Genomic DNA, 22,988 nt, shown 5'->3' with positions numbered 1-22,988 from the left:
TGCATCCTCATCCTCGGATTAACGAACTAACAAATCTTGTTGTTGCATGGATCAAATTTACGAAATAAAACGCTTGTAAATTTTAAAATGTAGAAACATCTGATTAAAAATTATTCACTAAACTTTCATGAAATAAGCAAGTAAAAGGACTTGACATTTTGTTTTATTTTGCTATTATCACAATTTTTATAATTTTTATAACCCTTCCTAGACTTGTGGTTAAAGGATTGGACATGTTTTATTTTTCTACTACTATCACAATGTTAAGGAATTTAATAGTTGGTGGTCTGAGTCACTTCTGTCCTATTTTTGTGCGTCCGTAGCGTGGCAAATCCCCCCCTGAAAAAACTGTTTTCTCACTTTTGTATTTCCTAAATTTGATACTTTACTACATTCATGTTATATCCAATCAATACGAGTTTTTCAGTGTGTTTTCAAACAATGGACGTCTTTACGCTGCAAACGCTTCACTATCACTTAGTTTCTAATAAGCATACGCTGGAGGATAATGATGAACACTTTTTGGTCTACTTGCTTGGTGCTACGCGCGGATACAATCACTTAATTTTTAACCGCAATATCATTCTCATTGAGCGGAGACCTCTAGCGCCCGTTACGGAAATCTCCGCCGCCGAAACCTGGCGCGTGACTCTACCTAAGATGGCCGCTCTCGCTTCGTTTAGATTGCACATTGATGGCCCAGCCGGGCGGGCAAGAAGCGCTCCCAAGCGTCGAATCTTCGAAGGTAGTACTTGGGGCTTTTCTACAGCGTTTCTGACGTCGGGTTTATTACCTATAAAATTCCGAATGGCATGTTGAGGAAGGCGCGGCAAAGCCACAGTTGTAACAACGGAGTCTTCTTCTTCTTTTTAACTTCCCGTTGTAGTCTGTGAATGAATTTGCGACCGATTGAGGTGATTTTTTTTGGCCCTTTCCCTTTTATGCTTAGCCACTTACGTTTATGCATGTTTTATAGGCTTGCATCCGGCCTTAACCTACTTTCATGATAGCCATGTTGTACGGCAAACCCATTCACAGTTCAACAACGCCACATTTTTCATTCAGTTATCTTCCAGTTCTTTCTTACAAATGCACAACTAATTTAAAATAAAATTAACACTTAAGTTGAAAAAGTTACGAAATACGACATCAAAATACCGTTTTTTTTTTATATAGATATGCTGCACGGTCACAAAACCGAGCATATTAATTGTAAATTCTTAACATGTGATGCAGTTAAGCATATATTTTCAGCACCTATTGCCTATTTAATATTATCTTTATAATTAATGTTATAATATAGTTAGGCACTCGTTTTTTAATATTATTGTTTTCATTTCTGGAAATCATACACTATTTATTGTTTACTATTAAAGAGTTTGGATATCGTATTATGAATTTATGTATAACTGCTTATTTGAATCAGATCTCACCAAAAACATTTGCAATTTTTGTTGGTAGTCATGAACATAATTGTGTGTTTTTGATTTTTGTAACTTACCGTCGCTTTCGTGCCACTTTTGGGTAATCGCGACGATGAGGATGATGAAATTAATGAAATGACGGTCACAAAGGATACCCATGCCCAGACCGGTGTTCGAACCTGGGACCTCTGTCTTCGTAATGCGATATTCACTTCACCACAGGGGTCTGCAATTGCATGGTAGTCTTTACCGTGTTTGCGGAGTGGTTATCGAAACGCATTTCGAACCCCTTCCTGACAAATCATCACTCATCGTCGCGATGAGACAGATCAAAGTGGCAAAAAAAAGCGACGCCAAATTACAAAAAAACAAAATAAAACCTTTACCAAATTTGGTTATTTTGACCAAATTATTTGCTAATTCTGAACATAATGGCCCAGATTTGGTTATATTAAACTTGCTGGTTGTGGCCTATATAAGCAGATATGTTGTCCTCCATCCCGTATTTGTTGGCAATTCCAAACACCGTGCGAGAAAAGACAAGCTATCCAGTTCTGGGCTTCTATATAAACGAATAATAATGGCGATATTTCTTCTGCAGTAGCGAGGGAAGTCCGTTAAAGCCTCCAATATACATACATGATATACTGAAATTTTCACAAGTAATGAGCCATATTTTCACAATACAGAACATATTTAAAAGATCAAAATATGCGTTAACCTGAACATTGTAGAAATAATCAACAGATAGCTCTGTATTGCAATTAACATTTTGTATAAAATCTTGATTTTTCGTTCATTAAAATTATAGTTAGTTGTTGGTTCAGTTGAGTTACAAGAAAAATACTATCATTAGAAGTATAAGACACTTTTACTTTTAATCAAATACAATCTTTTAAAATCGTTACCTTACGAAAGGCCACAACAAGAATTTATATTCTATCCTTTAAGAAGTTACCACATCTCTGACCATTACTTGTATGAATTCAATACTTGTACTTCTCGCGAAAAAAAGTTCTCAGTAAATTAAATTGATATTTTTATTTACAAACAAGTTAAATTATAAAACAGATATCATGCATAATCATAGCTGATGGAGTGATCGAATAAAGCTTTTTACGTCGCTTTTCTTCCACTCTTGGCTAATCGCGACGATGAGGATGCGTGATGATATGATGAAGGGCACTCACAAACACTCATGCCCATTTCGTGATATACATATCATCAAAGGTATGCAGTATATTATATAAAAATATTATCGAACATTTTACGAAAATAAGAATTACAATAAATATACAAAATTAAGCTTGTTGGTGTGGATACTAATTGTCCATTGCCACTAGTAATATGTAGCTGTTGATAAATTATTGCGATTGAAATATAAAAAATAGTACGGTACTATATGGAAGTATTAGTACGCGCTAAGTTTTATCCCTGAAAATATTATCTGAAATTCATAGCGTTCCTATCTTGATTCGAGTTCTTCATTAAATTGTTAGTTCAATTTCTTTCCAACAGAGGTGCTAGTGAAAACTATTTAACTGATATAGAGTTGGTTAAGAGCGGAACATTCATTTAACATTTTTTTGCAGAACATTTCATACTATTAAACATAAGTTATAAACATGTTGGTTTTTTAATTTGAACGCGATAGTGTATATTAAATAGTTTCAAATTTTTCAGTAGTTTTTTGTAATATTTTTACAATTTCAATCAATATTATTGTGGAAAGAACAGCAAAATTATGCAAGAAAACAATGAAGAGTGGTATTAAATTAGGCATTTATAACGAATAATATGTATTTTCATACGTTTCAATGTGTTAAATTATACATAAACTCTATATTTGCTTCGTTGACGGAACGATTCTATTTACTTTTAATGAACAACGTCAAACTTAACGATTATCTTCATGCATTATTGATAATTTCAGAAATATTATTGTAATTATTATTATAGTGTATAATGCTATAAAATAATCGAAGCTCGTAGGAACATGATAATTGCACTGCATGGAAAATATGGGGAAAAACTTAGCAATGAAATATTTATTTTCGTAAATAAAAGCAAAATTAATTTGTAGACAATATTCCCACCATTCGTTGAGTTATTGTTTCAGATAACCGTTACCTTACTAACTATAAGTAATTTACAGTAATTTTTACAGTAATTCATGAAAGTAACCGTTAAAATTTGTAATAATATACTATAAAATTTTAATTTTTTTTTCTAGCGAAATAAATGCCTATGCAGTTCCTAAAACAAATGACAGCGATAAAGTCTGTAAAATAATTCGCCATGCTGTTTCTAAAAGGTTGATGGTGAGATTTCTAAAATCTAACTGCGATACAATTCATAAGAGTTTTTCTCCATAAATATAACGTATATCCAGTAATGAGTGCCTGCTATTTTTATAAATATTCTTTAAAATATATATCCAATACATGCATCTGCAATAGTAATATGATTTCCAGAAAGAAAAACAATGAAATACATAATATATAAAGCTACACGTATTCTCAAAACTCGCGATACAGTTTCTAAAATAATAAACAAGATACAATTTTTCTAGACGCTAGCCACTGAATTTGTCTAAATATAAAAACTTAATAAATGCAGTCGTAAGAAAAGTAACTCACAAAGAAGGCTTTGTTTTCAGATTGGAAAACAAAATGTGATGGTTCTTACAGATACAGGTTCTGAAAACACTGTTTAAATTTAAAATTAATTGAATAATAAGTGTTTTGTAAGGGATTGAAGAACTTTAAGCTATTCTCTTGTCTACTGCAATACCTGCCAACCATTTCCATGTATCTGAACAGACTTACCGGCTCTGAAAAAAGACACATTCGCGTACATCCCCGCCGCCCAGCACCCGTCGAGCGCTGCAATCGACCCAGCGATTCCGCGCCAGACGTCCGCCATTTCGGCCGGCAGTTTCGTTCGCCGAATGGGACCCCGTCTCCCGCCGACCGCCAATTTCCACCCCAATTCGACGACCTTCATAATAATGTTTGTTGCCCTCTCGCCCCCCCCTTCTTTCTTTTGTCTTTCCACTTCTATTTCGCTCTACCTGAAACACTCGATTCTAAAGTTTTTTTCTTCTTTTAAACCTATTATACGATCCCGCTCCGAGAGAGTCTCTAAGCAATTTCTAGAGCGCGTTCTAGAAGCACACTGGAGAGCTATTAGCTCTTCCGACTTGTTATAACCCTGACGATAGACTATCAGTATGCATCATGAGTGTGTTCGTATGGAACCCTTAACTTTTAGCTCGTGTCAGATATATTTTTCCCCCCAAATGTTGAAGAGGGAAGAACATTACTTTAACCCAGCATTGTTAAAGATCCTGGAATTGTAAATAAATTCGATTCCGGTCCGGGAGAGAAAATCAGCAAGCGTAAATGGGTTCTGGACCGTAAAGAACCTTTTTTTGAACCTTTTCAATTCGGTCCAGGAACCTTTTTTTTTCAATGAAACAATACGCAACATAGACCGAATTTAAATTGTGCGAGAAAAAGGTTCAGCCACAGAGATAAAAAAAAAAAAAATTGTTTGGAATGACCAAAATATAGTTTCTGACAAATACTTGTTTAAGAAGGCGACAAACAGATGATTGTTTACAAAAATCATATTTTTGTAGTAATCGTGTACGTTTGTGTAGAGTTTCGAGAGAATTTAGTCAAAATTACCAAATGTAATTACCTTTCTTTTTTGTTTAGTTACCGGAAAGCGTATTTACACACCCTATAGTGCTGCAGAACCAGAGAGGTATATAACGCTTTCTTATTGGCTGTGTGCACCGGAAGTGTTCATGTTCCGTGTCCACCGTTCCTTGCTCGCTCGTTTACAGGAAAAGTTAGACTCTTGATTATTTAGTAATAAAGTTTGTAATCAAAATGTCGAAATAATGTTAAGAAATATATGTAAATAGTGTTAGAAATGGTATTGCATTGTCTTCTGATGATCAAGTCAAAATTAAGCCTACGAAAAATAATAATGTTGAATATCTCTGAAAGTGCTTGTAAAATATATGAATTGATTTCTGCATTGTGGGAGAAGTTTTATAACTTATGCTAAATAATACAATTTCTGTACGGCACAAAAAGTGTAGCAATTAGTAATTAGAAGCATAATGTTGTTGAACAGTATCAAGAATCTTTGGAAATGCCATTGAAAATATAATAAATTATACATATTAATTTTACTGGCCAAACCAATTCATCATATATAGCAGCGGCTCATTGTGGTTTTCTTTGCAATAAGTTGAATAAACATAATTTTCTGATACTCATTAGTAGTTACAATGTTGTAATGATGAGACTTTAAATAGGAAAGCCATTCATTTCGAGACGAGTTCTGCCTTTCCGTCTTTCAAAACAATAATTATAAAAATGTGCTAAAAATCATCTTCCGTTTAAATGGGCTTCGTATCTTATTGGGATGGATATCTAAAATCTACACTGTCGTGCCATCTAGCGTTACCTTGAAGAAACACTGTAGTCTATTAACTTCCGGAATGACAGCCAATCAGAAGTCAAATATTGCTTGAGGTTCTGCAGCAATATAGGGTTTGTAAATGCGCTACCGGAAATGCTGAACCAAACGGGTTTTGTTTATTCAAACAAATATTGTTTATCTGTGTAATGAAATAAACAGAGCAAAGAATTTAGGGTTGAAGTTACGTTGATATTTTTTTTCCTTCACTGTTACATAATGCAATTTTATGGATCAGTTGTTTGCTAAAGTTTACAATAATAAGAATTCTGAACATTTACCTCAACTGATGAAATGTGGTGGTCTCGTTCTTGGTGAAGTTGTATCCATAGAAATCTGACCTATAACAAGGGGAGAAAACATCATCATTGTTGAATCTCCACAGTAAACTACAGATTCTAAATTATTACGTAACAGTCGTGGGAACTCTTGTGACTGAACGTCACTGAATTCAAGTTGTTTTTTGGGGGGCGAGCGGTTCAATCCCCCCGGAATTATCAGTGAAATAATAGTGTTGAAAATTCAAGCATTACAATTAGCTTTGTCCATATACTTTTATACTTATAATCAGGGAACAGTTTTATATGTAAATACATATTTATGTATGAGGCTGATATCAGTTATATTTTGTATTATCTTTGCGCATCATGGCATGTAGATTCAAAAAATTCAGTTTTTATTTTCACATATTATTTCAATATTTCATAACATTTCTGAACATATACTCCATATTTGTGCAATAACTATAATTTTTCTGTCATCCGAACATTTTCTTTTTTTCAATTTTACACCTTCCAAATGTTTGCTTTTACTATTGTAAAACACTTGAAATTCCTGTTTATTTACAACTGTTGTCAACAATAGGGAATGAGGCTCAAGCATCGGATCCACACTTACAATATTTTCATTGTTTTGGAAACAGAAAATGAAAACACATTTTGTTTTGTTTTACAATTTATGCCAATGTAAACATACTGTATTTTATGTAGCACGTGCAATGCCTTATTAAAAAAGTAAATTTTTATAATTTTGAGTCCATATATAACTCCATATTTTGGTGAAAGTAACTAAATATGTATTACATATATGTAGCACATTTCACTGCACCAGTGAAATAGAAGTAAAATTCGTGTGGGTATTAATGTGTCTGACAAATTTACAATGCAGGATGGGTTAAAACAAGGAGATGCATTATCTCTGTAGCTCAGACCAAAAGTTCAAGTGCATCATCCAAAAAGATGCAGCAAGATGCATCAAGGTGCATCAACTGGTGCATTGAAGTGCATCTCGACTGAAAGAAATCCTCACTTGAATCAAATGATGCACTTTGTTGTTTCTTTCACGACTTACAAAAATGCACCAAAATGCATCAAATCTGAATCTGATTCTTTAAAGAAGCTACAAAACACACTTTAGTGCATCAATCGATGCATTATGGTGCATCAATCGATATGATGCATTTAGTTCTCTGTGTGTAGTTCAGACCAAACGTTTAAGCGAATCATCGAAAAAGATGCAGGAAAGTGCATCAAAACCCATCAACTGATGCATTAAATTGCGCCTCGACAAAGAAATCCTAACTTGCATCATATTATGCACTTTGGAGTTTCCTTTACGATATACAAAAATGCATCAAGCTGGAAACCTGATTCTTCGCGATGGTTATAAAACAGACTTTAGTGCACCATTTAAAAAGAAACTTAAGTTTTAACTGTGTCAATTGATGCATCAAAAGTGCATCAACCTAGATTTGATGCATTTTGAGTTCTGCCTGTACACAGAAAACTAAATGCATCAAATCTAAACCATCGATTGAGGTACTAAAGTGTAATTTTTAAACTTGCCAAGAATCAGGCGTACAGTTTGATGTATTTTTTCTTCATTGTTCGTAAAAGTGCATCATATGATGCATGAGAGTATATAAGTGCAGATGTACTTTAATGCATCAAGTGATGCGTTCTTGATGCACCTTCCTACATCATGATGCACTTAAACATTTGGTCTGAGCTACATATATTATGCATCTTTGTTTCGGCTGATGCATTTACTTTAATGTGTGTACGAAAATTAAAGTTTTCCAATAGCATTCATTGTTCTTTTGGAGTGAAGCCGGCGACGAGAAGAAGTTTTTATCGAGACAGTCCAGAAGCGAGGGAAGGGGGGAGGTTGCGTAATGTTATTAACCAAATTGCTAAAACCTCATTAGATTCTCTTAAGAAACTTGCCGACGCCATAAACAACGTTAATTACAAATAATCTCCTCTTTGCCGTTTAATCTGATAAAGCGAGCAAGGCGGGCGCGACGAAACGTCCAGGTTTGTGCGGCAGTCGTTTCAACAAGATTGCCCTGGACGATCATGCCAAGTCAGCACTGGTCTGCAACGGCCTCAAGCCTGATGATTTACACATACTGTCTATACATTGCACTTGCCCATAGGCGTAGCAAGGGGTGGGCAACCGCCCAAGGCCTCACACCTGAAGGGGTCTTAGGTCCCATGGGGCTAAAAAAAAAAATCGATGGGAAGTGCTCATTTTTGTTGGCGATAGAACTACAATGTTGTTTTTATCCAGTTATAAATGCAACGTTAAAATTTGAATGAATACGTCAAATATTTAATATAAACCGGGCAGTGGCAGTGTGATTTTAGAAGCCACGTTGCTATAAATAAGCTGTGAATAAAATATTTCCTCGCAGGGGCTGCGATATGGGGGGAGGGGAGTTGCCCCCACTTTTTGCCATTTTTGCCCCCGCACTATGCTAAACCTGCTCTACCAAGGGAAAGTAAATTGTCTTTGCCCCCCCGAATTTTGGCACTTTGCCCCCCTCAGTTTTGGAACCCAATCGCCGCCACTGATCTCTCGTATCGAATCTATGATTGTTCGTGTTGTGCATTTATTATTATTATTTGTTAGTAATTATTATTATTTAAATTTGACAATATTTTGCTGACACAATCCTGAAGATCTTTTTGTATCGATTCACATTGAGTTTTCAAATTTAAAGAACGGACGGGGGCCTCGCATTCTAATCTCGTCCAGGGGCTCGCCAATGAGTAGAACATTCGAGTTCGATACCATGCTGAGCCAGCCAGTGGCGTATTATTGGGCTTGACTTGATACCTCTACAAGAACGAAAAAATATTATTGCTACAACACATTATTAACGTAATAGTTCTTTTGTAAAGAGCAGTATTCTGACTCAGTGACCGAGCGACTCTCGGTCTCACCACCGAAGTGGTCTTCATCGTCAACAGTAGCACTAACTCATGTAAAAAAAAACAACAAAAAAAACGACTGCGGGGGTCGTCGTGCTGACCACACGTCACCCTGTAACTGGTTGGATGGTCTCCCACCTCGGCTAGTGGGAGTGAGGGTCCTCACGGGCCGTTGCGCCAAGGGTTATTATTATTATTATTATTACTATATTTGCTATCGTGATTCGTGGTGGAGTACTTACTGAAGTCCGTAAATATCAGATTAAAGAAATAAATAGGAAGAATGCTTTGTTGGCGCATTAATATAATGATCCTACATGGAAGCAGGATTGCGATTTGTTATGAACTTGTTTTTGAGCTCACCCAGGTGGCGCTCGTATTAGCCAAAAGTGGCAAAAGGTGACATAAAATAACAAAAGAATAAATCAAAATAGAAGGAACAGTTTATACATCTGAAATAGAACCAGATGAGTTATATTTTATTAACCAAGAATAATGTAATTATTTGTTTAAATGTAACTAATTTTTAAAAGAATTTAGAAAAAATATAAATAGTGGCATGCCCAAACTAAAATGAGTCATAACGTCTCACTTAAGGTCATATACCTCCCCTTACGCCACTGTATATCAATACTATATGTAAAATATGTTGAAACTTAGTATACTGCACCCTGTGACTTAATTTGTCTTGAAACATAGTGCTGAACTTTCCATATTGGCTTTTTCCTAGACTCTGTGTGGGGAAAAAATATCTGTTTTCCTCTGAGTGTGGGGTGATTTTTAATCCATGACATAAATACGTTCCCAGCTACAAATTGTGTAAGCAGTAGCACATCTGGACCATAAATCATGATTCCCACGATTGCAGATTGGCAAAGCAAACAGTGTGGCCAGATCATCGGAAGCTCGCGGAGGTGGCGCCACTAATTTAGAGGCGGTAGGAGCGAAAAACTGCCGCGGAGACAAGTGTAACGCTGTTTTGAATAATAGATGGCGGGTTGTGCGTTTATAAGGGCCAAGAAGCACACAGCAACAATGTACCACTCTTTTTTTATGACAAAGCCCTGCAATCAATAACAAAACGAGATGATTAAGCATTGCTGCTTAAAGTTTCCATCATTGTCGCTTGTTGCGTAGCAGAATGAGAGAAATACAACTGTTTCTCGGTGCTAAAATGAAATGAAGTTATGGATATGTCCAAATGTGGAAATTTGTGAACGTTTTTCTTGCAAACAATGTGAACTGCTGAGGTCAACATATTAATCATTTGGGTTAATTTGTGAATCAGCGTTTGGGCTTTTTTTACGGCTCAACTTTTATTTGTTTGAATCTCGTTTAGTGTTGCCCACGAGACGAGACGAGACGAGACTTTGGTCTGTCCCGTCCCGTCTCGTGAAAATGCTGTCTCGTCTCGAAAATATTCGTTTGTCCCGTCTCGTGTCCCGTCTCGAAGGGTTCTGTCTCGTCTCGTCTCGTCCCGTCTCGTTTTGTCCCGTCTCGTCTCGTAAAAGTGATCCGGGATATCATGCCAACAAAAGTCAAAAGTAGCAGAAACACGAAATATTTTTCCGGAAAGTTTGATAAAGCTCCAAATATTTTACCCATTGCGTGGTGAGAATAAATAAGGTTCGTTAATCATTAGGACATTAATATTAAAAATGCAGTTTGTTGGTTACTGATTGCTAGGTATCTTATGAAATCTACCTTGTGGTTTTTCTCGCTTCATACAACTGTCTATCCATCGTACATTTATACCAAGTTTGTTAGAACCTGTCCCGTTTCCCGCGCTAGCGATCGCTCGACAGTTTTGGTGCCAATGAGAAACGAGAAAAAAGTCGTCTGCTGGGCAGCGAGGAGCGAATGGAAGCCAGAAGAGAGGAGCTTACGTAGACGTTGTTGCCACGTTGCGTATTTTAATTTGCTGCCTGGCTTTGGCTTTCCCTAGCACGGAGTTCAGGCGGTCTTCAGCAGCAACACCGCTTGGTTTATGCTAGAAATGCCAGCGATCAGCTACCGCGGGAAGCCGGACAGGTTGTAACAAACACGGTATAAGTGAGTGCTCTTTTTCATTACTGCTATACCTTTTGGAAGTCTTGAAATGTTTTCCAATAGACCTTCTTTCTTTCTGAATGTCGAACTTCCGTGCACTATGAAAATGTACATTTTTTCTTTGAATTCTAAGCTTGGCGCTGGGGAGCAACAAAAAAGTTTTTAAATGTGTAGTACGAACACAAAAGACTATTTAAAATTTCAATATTTAGTATATTACAAATAGAAAAAATTTATTGTTCTTAATATTGTTAAACATCTTCTATGACATAAGTTTCAAAAAGTGTTTCTTTGTGATATTGTGCTGTTTCTTATGCTCAGCGTATGACGCACATACTTCTTTGTTTTCCCTTTAGCCTCTAAGTCCGGTACCAGCACCGCTTGATCTAATTTATCCTTCGGCAGGCACGCATCTAGAAATATATGTCGGGGGAGGGTGTCTGAGCCAAGTGTTTCAGAAAAAATGATAATAATAACATTTACGACAACAATTAAGCAAATGTTTAAATTAATGCATTAATGTAATTCATAGGTCTATTCACTTGAATATGTAAATTAATCAATTCTATTATTGTTATTGCATGACATGTTACAAAGATGGTAGAAGAATAGTAATATAACAGCACGAATATTAGCTAATATGTAGCTTACGTGTAGTTAAGATCGTCAAAATCTGCATAAAAACAGCTGTCCTGGCAAGAAAATTAATGTCAAAAAAGATGATGAATTGAATATTTGCTGAATAACAAAAAAAGATGTTACATCCAGTTGACAAAAAATAAAGTTCCTGATTAATATTTTATGCTCATTATTATAAGTAGTAGCGTACATAAAACTTCATTGATACTGTCATTCAAAGCAGTATGATCCCAACAGAATCCTTGTTTTCTAGTAAGTTCGGCAGGAATATGTAACCCTCGATTATGCTAAACAAATATATTTTTTGCTTATCTAGAGCAAGGCCCCAGGAGGATGCAAGAAGCCTTTCCTGCAAAAGTGTATGTTTTACGAAGCGAAGAAACGTGACAAAACCACCACGTATGGAAGGCAAACCTGCATTAAGTTTATATCGCACGTTACAGAGCCGTGCCTCCTGAAGTTATAAAAATCCCAACTTCAATGATTCATTTAGACATGCTATAGTTGAAAAAAATATGTTTAGATGCAGCCAAAGTGCATCATTATCAGATTATGCATATAACGTATTATTGGAATCAACATATTTGTGTAAATTGGTGGTCCCCGATGGCGTAGTAATAACGTCGGGGTCTTGTAATGAAGGGTCCTCGCGTCGATACTCAATGGAGGCACAAGGTGGATCGGATCGCACTTTAAACTGTAGGTCGGCTCGCAATTTAGCCTGTTTGCGAATCAAGTGGACTTAAAAAAAATATATATATATATATTAACCTTAAGAATATTAGAATAAACTAATTCACCCGCAGGTAAGTCAAATTTCACATATCCTTCTTCATCCTCGTTCATAGACTTCCTGCAATACTCTTGTGTTGCATCCCACCAGGTGCGACAAATGTGAAGAGTTATTCTTTCCCTGTACTGCGTTATTTCTTTTCATAAGAGTAAGGATAAATTCTCGTTTTATCTGAACTTTTAAAAAATGTGCAAAATAAACAACCACCCTTTCCCATGTATGTGTAAAATAATCCCACTCTGTCTCAGAAAACATCTTCCTAAGATCAAATGAAGGAAACAACTCTCAAGTCTCAACAATTATAATTTTTTGCTTAAATTTCCTATAATTTATCCAAACAGTAGCACATATCACGTCCTTTGGTGCAACACTGTCAACAGCTAATGTTACTTTCCTCGTCGTAATAAATTTACTTCCAACCAGTGACGGCGCCAGGGAAATTTGACTGGGGGGGGGGGGAAGGCTGGCAACAAAATATTGTAAGGGGGCAGTCACATTAAAACGCCCGAAAACACTACACATATATATATATATACATATATAATAATAATCATAATAATAATTATAATTATTATTATATTCATGTATGGTGTTTTGTGTGTCTTTTATTTAGTGTGGACGTTTACTGCCTAAATTTACTTCTTGATTACGAATTTATCTCCACATGATTCGTTTTAATAAAGACATTAATTCTTTTTTATTGGTATGTTGCGTTGTCTCTAGTGGCCTATATCAGTATTGAAAGACATTCATAATTTTATAATTCATCGTCTTTCTTGAGATGAAACTACTGATATAAATATTTAAGTTATAAGATAATAATATAAATGATGAAAATAATGCTTCTAAGAGTTTAATTTTCTTGCAAAATAAACGTGACGTTGGAAGAAATGAATCTTCTTAAGTATTAGAAACAATGTGAGGCACTTAGTGAAGTGCAATTCTCCTGTAGGAGAATTCTGCTCTATGTGCTTTGGAGAACACATTGCCCACCTTTGGTACGTTCAGGACTTGACATTTCATCTCAAGGGCAAGAACAGCCAAATGAGGCAGTTCGCATCCAGCATCCTGTTTCGAGCAAGCCTTTTCAAAGATTTTAAGGACAACCATCTTCGTAACGCGGAAGAGTTTTGGGCAAAATTTGTGTTTCACCTTTCAGGGAAATGTTATCACAGGATAAAAAATCAGACAAAGGTTACAGTTATCTCATAATTCAAGAAATATTCTGACCCTGGCAATACTTACTCTTACTTTACCACTCCAACGTATGTCTGTGCTACACAATTACAGGCACCTATGGAGTTCGTGGGAAGAAGTTCTTCGATTTTGATATGTACGAGAAAGAGCGAACCTGCATCTAATGATTGAAGAGTGGCAAATCCTAATAAGCGTTCTTTTACTTTATTATAAGCAGAAAAGTGATATCATGCAGAATACACCACTTTGAAAAGGTGAAAATCGTCATACTCTTATAAATGAACTCTCTTATTATTCGATATTTAATTAACTTCTGTTGGAGGGCCCGGGGGGGGGGGGGCGAAGTGTCCGACATGGGGCCTCCCCCTGTCTCCTCTGGCGTCGTCACTGCTTCCAACCCTCTAATAACTTCGCTGCTGATAGCCTCACCTTCGAAATGGAAGCTTGTTTGTCGGCGATTAATACAAATAACTTGTGTTCACTGTCCCTCTTTCAATCAAAGTCTGCCGTTTTCCTTTTCAGCTTTTCCTGCAAAACTTCTTGTCAGCAAGCAAACCAAATTACAGAATTTTTATTGCCCCTCCCTTGAATCAACTTTCATTCCTACTTTAGGCCTGGATTTATGGCACGTACCCGCTACTGCAGGTCAACCTCGCCCTATGTTTGGTGTTTGCCCCCTGAAGCAACGGTGTTCATTGTTCAAAGCGAAACCTTTGTCAGTGGGGAACGGCGAAAAATAGTCTCGGAATACACCCTGGTCGTAAACAAGCTCCCGCCAACCTGACATTGCTGTCAGCTTCCCTGTGAAGTTCGATAAAACTACTTTGTGAAATGTGTTTAATAACGAGTGAAAATGTAGACAGTAGATACTACATGTATTTTGCTCATAAACTTGAAGGCTAAATTTACAGAATAAAAAGAACAGCTACAACATTCCTTCATCTGATTTACAGAAAGGCTAATCGGGACTGGACCCACAGTTTAAAGTGGGGTTCAAATCACAATGTACCTTCACCGGGTATCGAACCCGGGACCCCTTGATTACAAGGCGACGATGCTACCACTGTACCATGGGCAGACCCCTCATAGAACAAAGTTTCCTTCTACGACGATTATACAGAACTTAGTGCACTTCCTTCATTTGAAATCTATTCTATATCAGTCTCAGTATTTCGTTATTACAATCCAAGGAATAGTATTCTCCTTAAATAAGAAATAAAGAAATAAAAAAAATATTGGAAATAATCTTCAAACGGACGTAAAAAAATCGAATCCAACCACCTGCAGAATGCCTGAGGGAAACAACAAGAATTTTCTCAACAAAGACATATCCGAAATTTCCATAACATTCTAATAATTTCGCAACCCGTGCAAATAATCATGTGGTAAAATCTTGTCGTGGTTCCCTGTAAACACTAAAATCACCAAATTAGTTATTTCCAAATTTCCCGTATTTTCTCCTCTACTTTAGCCCTCAGCTGTTCGGAGTGGAATAATGCAAGATTATTTGTCCCTAATTATCTCCTTCTCTTAGTGTTGCTAATATCTTGGACTCCTTAATAACTTTCCCAACAACTCCTTATCAATTTGTACTGCCATGTTTCCCACAATGCTTTTCCTACTTCCTAATAACAATCACTTCTGTACACCCTTTGATGTAAAAATTAAATAATAAAAATAAACCATATCCGTCGGTCCGTTTATCTTTCCAACCTATAGAGCTGAGACTATTTTTACAAGATAAACCTCGGACGCAGACATTCACGATTTTTTGGCCCCTCCTTCCACCTTCTCTACCTGCCCTTTTACTTGATGTTATTCAGAATTGTATTAGTATCTGGACTACTATGGTAACATAAAGTTATTTACCTGGAATATTTTTTTTTTAAAAAAATGGGGAGTAACGCTGTGTTTCGAAAGAGTATAGGAAATAAGCGTAGGTATTCATTCATGCCTCTCTCTAGAATAGTCTTCTTATTTTGACTTAATACACGCTTATCAACGTTTCTAATTGAAATACTTTATTCCAAGCAAACAAGTATTTGAAACTGATTAAAAATTTTGCTTTTATTTTTTCGAGACATTCGAGACGAGACGAGACTTTTCAAAAGCCGTCCCGTCCCGTCTCGTGTCTCGTCTCGAAAACGAGACGAGAAAGGCATTCCGTCTCGTCCCGTCTCGAATTCCAAAAGGCTTGTCCCGTCCCGTGAGCAACACTAGATGCAAGAAGCCTCTCCTGCAAAAGTGTATGTTGTACGAAGCGAAGAAACGTGACAAAACCACCACGTATGGAAGGCAAACCTGCATTAATTTTATATCGCACGTTTACAGAGCCGTGCCTCCTGAAGTTATAAAAATCCCAACTTCAATGATTCTTTTAGACATGCTATAGTTGAAAAAAATATGTTTAGATGCACCCAAAGTGCATCATTATCAGATTATGCATATAACGTGTTATTGGAATCAATATTTGTGTAGATTGGGTGCCTCCCCGATGGCGTAGTAATAACGTCGAAGTCTTGTAATGAAGGGTCCTCGCGTCGATACTCAATGGAGGCACAAAGTGGACCGGATCACACTTTAAACTGTAGGTCGGTTCGCGATTTAGCCTATTTGCGAATAAAGTGGACTTAAAAAAAAAACAATATCAACCTTAAGAATATTAGAATAAACTAATTCACCCGCAGGTAAGTCAAATTTCACATATTCTTCTTCATCCTCGTTCATAGACTTCCTGCAATACTCTTGAGTTGCATCCCACCAGGGGCGAAAAATGTGAAGTTATTATTTCCCCGTACTGCGTTATTTCTTTTCATAACAGTAAGGCTAAATTCTCGTTTTATCTGAACTTTTAAAAAATGTGCAAAATAAACAACCACCCTTTCCCATGTATGTGTAAAACAATCCCACTCTGTCTCAGAAAACCTCTTCGTAAGATCAAATGAAGGAAACAACTCTCAAGTCTCAACAATTATAAATTTTTGCTTAAATTTCCTATCGTTTATACAAACAGTAGCACATATCACGTCCTTTGGTGCAACACTGTCAACAGCTAATGTTACTTTCCTCGTCGTAATAAATTTACTTCCAACCAGTGACGGCGCCAGGGAAATTTGACTGGGGGGGGGGGGGAAGGCTGGCAACAAAATATTGTAAGGGGGCAGTCACATTAAAACGCCCGAAAACACTACACACATATATACTTATATAATAATAATTATAATAATAATAATTATAATAATAATAATAATAATTATAATAATAATAATAATTATTATTATTAGAATTATTATTATATTCATGTATGGTGTTTTGTGTGTGTATTTTATTTAGAGTGGACGTTTACAGCCTAAATTTACTTCTTGATTACGAGTTTATCTCCACATGATTCGTTTTAATAAAGACATTAATTCTTTTTTATTGGTAAGTTGCGTTGTCTCTAGTGGCCTATTTCAGTATTGAAAGACATTCATAATTTTATAATTCATCGTCTTTCTTGAGATGAAACTACTGATATAAATATTTAAGTTATAAGATAATAATATAAATGATGAAAATAATTCTTCTAAGAGTTTAATTTTCTTGCAAAATAAACGTGACGTTGGAAGAAATGAATCTTCTTAAGTATTAGAAACAATGTGAGGCACTTAGTGAAGTGCAATTCTCCTGTAGTAGAATTCTGCTCTATGTGCTTTGGAGAACACATTGCCCACCTTTGGTACATCCAGGACTTGACATTTCTTCTCAATGGCAAGAACAGCCAAATGAGGCATTTTGCATCCAGCATCCTGTTTCGAGCAAGCCTTTTCAAAGATTTTAAGGACAACCATCTTCGTAACGCTGAAGAGTTTTGGGCAAAATTTGTGTTTCACCTTTCAGGGAAATGTTATCACAGGATAAAAAATCAGACAATGGTTACAGTTATCTCAGAATTCAAGAAATATTCTGACCCTGGCAATACTTACTCTTACTCTACCACTCCAGCGTATGTTTATGCTACACAATTACAGGCACGTATGGAGTTCGTGGGAAGAAGTTCTTCGATTTTGATATGTACGAGAAAGAGCGAACCTGCATCTAATGATTGAAGAGTGGCAAATCCTAATAAGCGTTCTTTTACCTGCCGCGATATGTTTTGAATCGAATTTTAAGTGTAATTTGCATTTTAAGGTTCACGTTCAATACATTTCCAAATAATATCCCCTCATTAGCTTCAAGAGTATCGAAGAAATCCCCTTTGTTAAGGTTTGCCTCAGACTCATCATCTCGAAATTCAAGTCCTTGAATAGTAAGAAACCGCGATGAATCCACAATAACTGACATGTAGTGTCGGTTTTTCTCCAATCACCTTTGGTCCTGGGTTCGATACCCAGTGGAGGCACTTTAAACTATAAGTCCAGTCCCGATTAGCCTTACTGTGCATAAAGTGGACTTCAAACGCCAAATCACTACCGCTACCACTGTACCCGGGGAGTCCCCTCATAGAACAAAGTTTCCTTCTACGACGATTATACAGAACTTAGTGCAATTCCTTCATTTGTAATTTATTCTATATCAGCCTCAGTTTTTCGTTATTACAATCCAAGGAATAGTATTCTCCTTAAATAAGAAATAAAGAAAAAAAGCATTTGAAATAATCTTCAAACGGACGTAAAAAAATCGAATCCAACCACCTGCAGAATGCCTGAGGGAAACAACAAGAATTTTCTCAACAAAGACATATCCGAAATTTCCATAAGATTCTAATAATTTCGTAACCCGTGCAAATAATCATGTGGTAAAATCTTGTCGTGGTTCCCTGTAAATATTAAAATCACCAAATCATTTCTTTCCATATTTCCCGTATTTTCTCCTCTTTAGCTCTCAGCTGTTCGGAGTGGGATAATGCTAGATTATTTGTCCCTATACGACGCACGCTTTTAGAAGCGATATCGGGGGGGACCACACAGAGGGTGTGCGTGGCGATCAGCCAATGGCAGGAGTGCAACGTTGTACAGTTAGAAGACTGCGGCGCGGAAGTTAAAAGCCGTGTTCTGTATTTTTCTTGCGCGCAAGAAGTTTTCATAAAATTCGCCACTTTAAGGTTCATCATAAGATGGGAAAAGACATTTTGAACCTGACTGTCCAAGTCCCATGAATTTCCGTCGCCTACAACCGGAGTTATCGTTGCTTGAAGAAACAATAGAAACATCACCTTTCATTTCCTTCCGCCTGTTTTTTTCGTTGCCACCGTGTTGACGCAGCTGAGTTGTTGTGTCTAGGGAAAACCTTGGGTGTTAAATTCGCCTCGATATAAACAATGACCCTTCACTGTTCTGTGTGTTCTCGAACATTGAAAGTCTGTGTCAGTTTGAGTTCAGCGTTTACGTAGCAAGGCCGGTGTAACGTTATTCGCTTATCGTTCACTCGTACGCCACAAAGAACAGTTTGTGAAAAGATTAAATACAGCCCTTTCGTGCAATAGTGGTGTTCCGTGTGTTCTTTTCATTTTAAATAATGTCACTCTCAAAACCTAGCACCAGTAGTACAGGCTCCAAGGGTGCAAAATCTAATCATTATCCTCCAGAAGAGTGACTCGGAAATGAGTGAAATCAGTGACACGGAGACCGAGGAAGACGACGAGAGCGGTGATGAATAAATACTTTCAAGCTTCTTTCAGGTATGGGTTTCTCGTATATGCTACAGTGATATGATATTATAATCCTGTGTAGAAATATTCACTATATTATTTCACTGTACTCATATATACTGTGCATGCATTATCAAAATAATGGACACATCGCGAATTTTCTGTCCTTCCCTTGCGCTATCAGTTAGTTTGGCAACAGCGCAGTAGCACTGGCTGGGTATTGGCCGAACTCATGTTTCTTCTAAAAGCGTGCGCCGTATAATTATCTCCTTCTCTTAGTCTTGCTTATATCTTGGACTCCTTAATAACTTTCCCAACAACTCCTTATCAATTTGTACTTCCATGTTTCCCACAATGCTTTTCCTACTTCCTAATAACAATCACTTCTGTACACCCTTTGATGTAAAAATTAAATAATAAAAATAAACCATATCCGTCGGTCCGTTTATCTTTCCAACCTATAGAGCTGAGACTATTTTTACAAGATAAATCTCGGACGCAGACACTCCACGATCTTTTGGCCCCTCCTTCCACCTTCTCTACCTGTCCTTTTACTTGATGTTATTCAGAATTGTATTAGTATCTGGAGTACTATCGTAACATAAAGTTATTAACCTGGAATATTTTTTTTTTAAAAAAAATGGGGAGTAACGCTGTGTTTCGAAAGAGTATAGGAAATAAGTTTAGGTATTCATTCATGCCTCTCTCTCTAGAATAGTCTTCTTATTTTGACTTAATACACGCTTATCAACGTTTCTAATTGAAATATTTTATTCCAAGCAAACAAGTATTTGCAACTGATTAAAAATTTTGCTTTTATTTTTTCGAGACATTCGAGACGAGACGAGACTTTTCAAAAGCCGTCCCGTCCCGTCTCGTGTCTCGTCTCGAAAACGAGACGAGAAAGGCATTCCGTCTCGTCCCGTCTCGAATTTCAAAAGGCTTGTCCCGTCTCGTGTCTCGTCTCGTTTTCGAGACGAGACACGAGACGAGACGGGACATGTCCCGTCCCGTGAGCAACACTAATCTCGTTGTTAATGTCGTTTACACTGTTACAAGCTACAGTCAAATTTAAAATATTCTACCATTAAAATTTTACCGCCTGCCTGTTTAGAAAAACGTGACGCAACCAATTGTTTATATAAATTGAATATTTTACCGTGCATTAAGTTCATAAGTATATTTTTATTAACTGAACCATTACAATTAGTTCTATTGTGTATCAGCCATTAATACTTTAAAAACCGTCATAATAATTTTTAAGGTAGTTGGACGGTACCGGAAATTTACGGTCCCATACTGTTAGAAGTTACCGTAAAATTTTCAATATTCTACTGTTAAAATGTAACAGAAGAATTTTTCTTTTAAAAAAATACAGTGGCCTACACTTTTTGCCTATTTGAAGCTGTCAAATTTCTATTTAGATGTTTTTACGTCGTACTTCTAGATTAATTGCTACGATGGGGAATTGATGAGTCAATTAAAATAAAACACCATTGTCTCACTCAGGATTCGAACCATAGGATCACTGACCTTTTTATGACCCACCAATCCCACTTTGAGAACGCTACCATTGATATTATCTCCGCCAAACACACTGATTTTCGTAAATAGTTAACAAAAGCGTTCAATGTCGACTTCATGTGGAAACTGGTTGGCCAAGAGAGAGGGGGAGAAGAAGAATAGAGAGAGGCAGAAGAAATGAAGGAGATTGAAAAAGAGAGCGAAAGAGAGAGGGGAAGATACAGATATAATGAGAGGGAGAGGAGAGAAGTGTAGAGAGAGAGAGGCTGATAAATTTAAAACAGGGAGAGGAAAAAGAGAAGTGTAGAGAGAGGAGAGATATATATTAGAAAGAGGGAGGGAAAGAGAGAAGTGTAGAGAGAGGCAGATAAATTAGAAAGGGAGGGAAAGAGAGAAGTGTAGAAAAAGGCAGATAAATTAGAAAGTGAGGGAAAGAGATCAGTGTAGAGAGAGGCAGATAAATTAGAAAGAGAGAAGTGTAGAGAGGCAGATAAATTAGTAGAAAGAGGCGGGAAGAGAGAAGAGAGAAATAGAAGGGGAGAAAAGAGTGGGAGATAGTTATAGAAATCGGGGGAGAGAGAGAGAGAGAGAAAAAAAACAGAGAGAGGGTGAGATAGAAAAACAGATAACAGAGATGGGCGAGAAAAAGAAGAGTTGTTCTTCAGATAGAGAGAGAAAGAGATGGGAGAGGAGCTTCATTCTTCTCTCTCTATTTCCATCTTTCCGTTACACTTCGAAAAATGCTTTGAGAACTTTGTTGTAAGCTTATTTTTGGATGTGATCGAACGTGCTTTCTGGAAAATTATCTCTAGCTTAGCAATTCTATTATTCCCTATTATTATAACCTTTTCCTTAATATAGTGATCCACTGAGAATTCGAACCCGTAGCACTGCATTTACGCTTAGGAAGAGAATTACGTGACCCGTGAATAGGCATTGCATCAGACAAAAAATAACTGTTGTTGGTGCATTAATGCACATCCTTGTACATTTGAATTTTGGAACGCCATGGCTTTGGCGGGTGTGAGGGATTTGCAAATGAGAGTAAAGGGACATTTATGACATTCATGTCTGTGAAATCGCTGATTTGTTTAGTGGGAGAGCATTCCTATTATACGCGACATATCCTCACATACGCAAACCCATAATGCGGTTGGGTACGAGAGAGCTCTTTTTTGGTCTGTGCGGGACCGAAAAACATTCCTGCGACGCGTCCAGCTAGCCGGAATGAAAATCGCATTTGACTCACACTGCGGGAACCAGCAGAGTATAAACCACAGAAACCCACACCGGCCATAAACACTTCTTTCCGAGCCAAACTTTGACGTTTTTATTACCCGCAGAACCTCTCAAATTAAGGCGAACTGAAAGGGTGTCCTTTTTTTCTGCTCCTTTTTTTCTTTTTTAACACTGGAAAACACCGAGTGTTGCCGTGCCAGTGTACCTTTATACTTTCTGGAAAGGGTGAAGGCAGTCAGGGACAACTTGCCACAAGGTATGCCCGCTTTTGTCTTGCTTCTTTACGTATCGCTGTTCGAGACGCCCTCTGTCGAACGTTTACGGCACTTGCCGTTTTCACACAATTCGTGTCATTTTTAGTCCTTTTTTTAACCCCCTGTCCACCCTACTTTCTTAATACTTTAAAAAACTTGCCCAAAAGAGTGTTTCTGGACAATATCGTGACCCTTTTCAACCCTAAAACTCGCGACAAAACGGTACATAGCAATAAAGTTTATGGCTTTTAAAAAAACGAAGCAGGAAGAAACGGAAGAATGCTTGGGATTTGAGTAGCCTGTGGCTCAGCGTTGCGAATTCGGTGACCTTGAAGCTGATCGTGTAAGGTGGATAGGATATTTATGATACGTTACTTTTAGACTGTTATTTGTGCTTTTTTAAGCTCTTTTAAGTTAGAAAAATATCACTAAAGTTTGTCGTCATAATACCAAGAAGAAATCCTGGCCAGTGATGTGCCGTACGCTATAAGTTTACGTCTACATGCGTTCTCTGCACGTAATCTACGC

General features: G+C 37.0%; 2 long non-coding RNA genes across 3 annotated transcripts in view; one reads left to right on the top strand and one right to left on the bottom strand.

The window, feature by feature from the left end:
* LOC145978446 (uncharacterized) overlaps positions 1–22,988 on the bottom strand; it is a 430,067-nt gene that overhangs the window by 24,057 nt on the left and 383,022 nt on the right. The window contains exon 5 of one of the 2 annotated variants that reach the window (XR_014440693.1): positions 6,222–6,262. The exons of the other annotated variant lie outside the window; for it this stretch is intronic. This is a non-coding gene — a long non-coding RNA (uncharacterized LOC145978446). Of the gene's footprint in view, positions 1–6,221; positions 6,263–22,988 lie in introns of those variants that run through there. 2 annotated transcript variants of the gene reach the window in all.
* LOC145978448 (uncharacterized) overlaps positions 1–22,988 on the top strand; it is a 286,399-nt gene that overhangs the window by 12,792 nt on the left and 250,619 nt on the right. The gene's annotated exons all lie outside the window — the stretch shown is intronic.

The sequence above is a fragment of the Lepisma saccharinum genome, chromosome 24, assembly GCF_977018435.1.
Source record: "Lepisma saccharinum chromosome 24, izLepSacc3.1, whole genome shotgun sequence".
Lineage (NCBI taxonomy): Eukaryota > Metazoa > Arthropoda > Insecta > Zygentoma > Lepismatidae > Lepisma > Lepisma saccharinum.
This window is presented reverse-complemented; position numbering and strand designations above follow the sequence as displayed.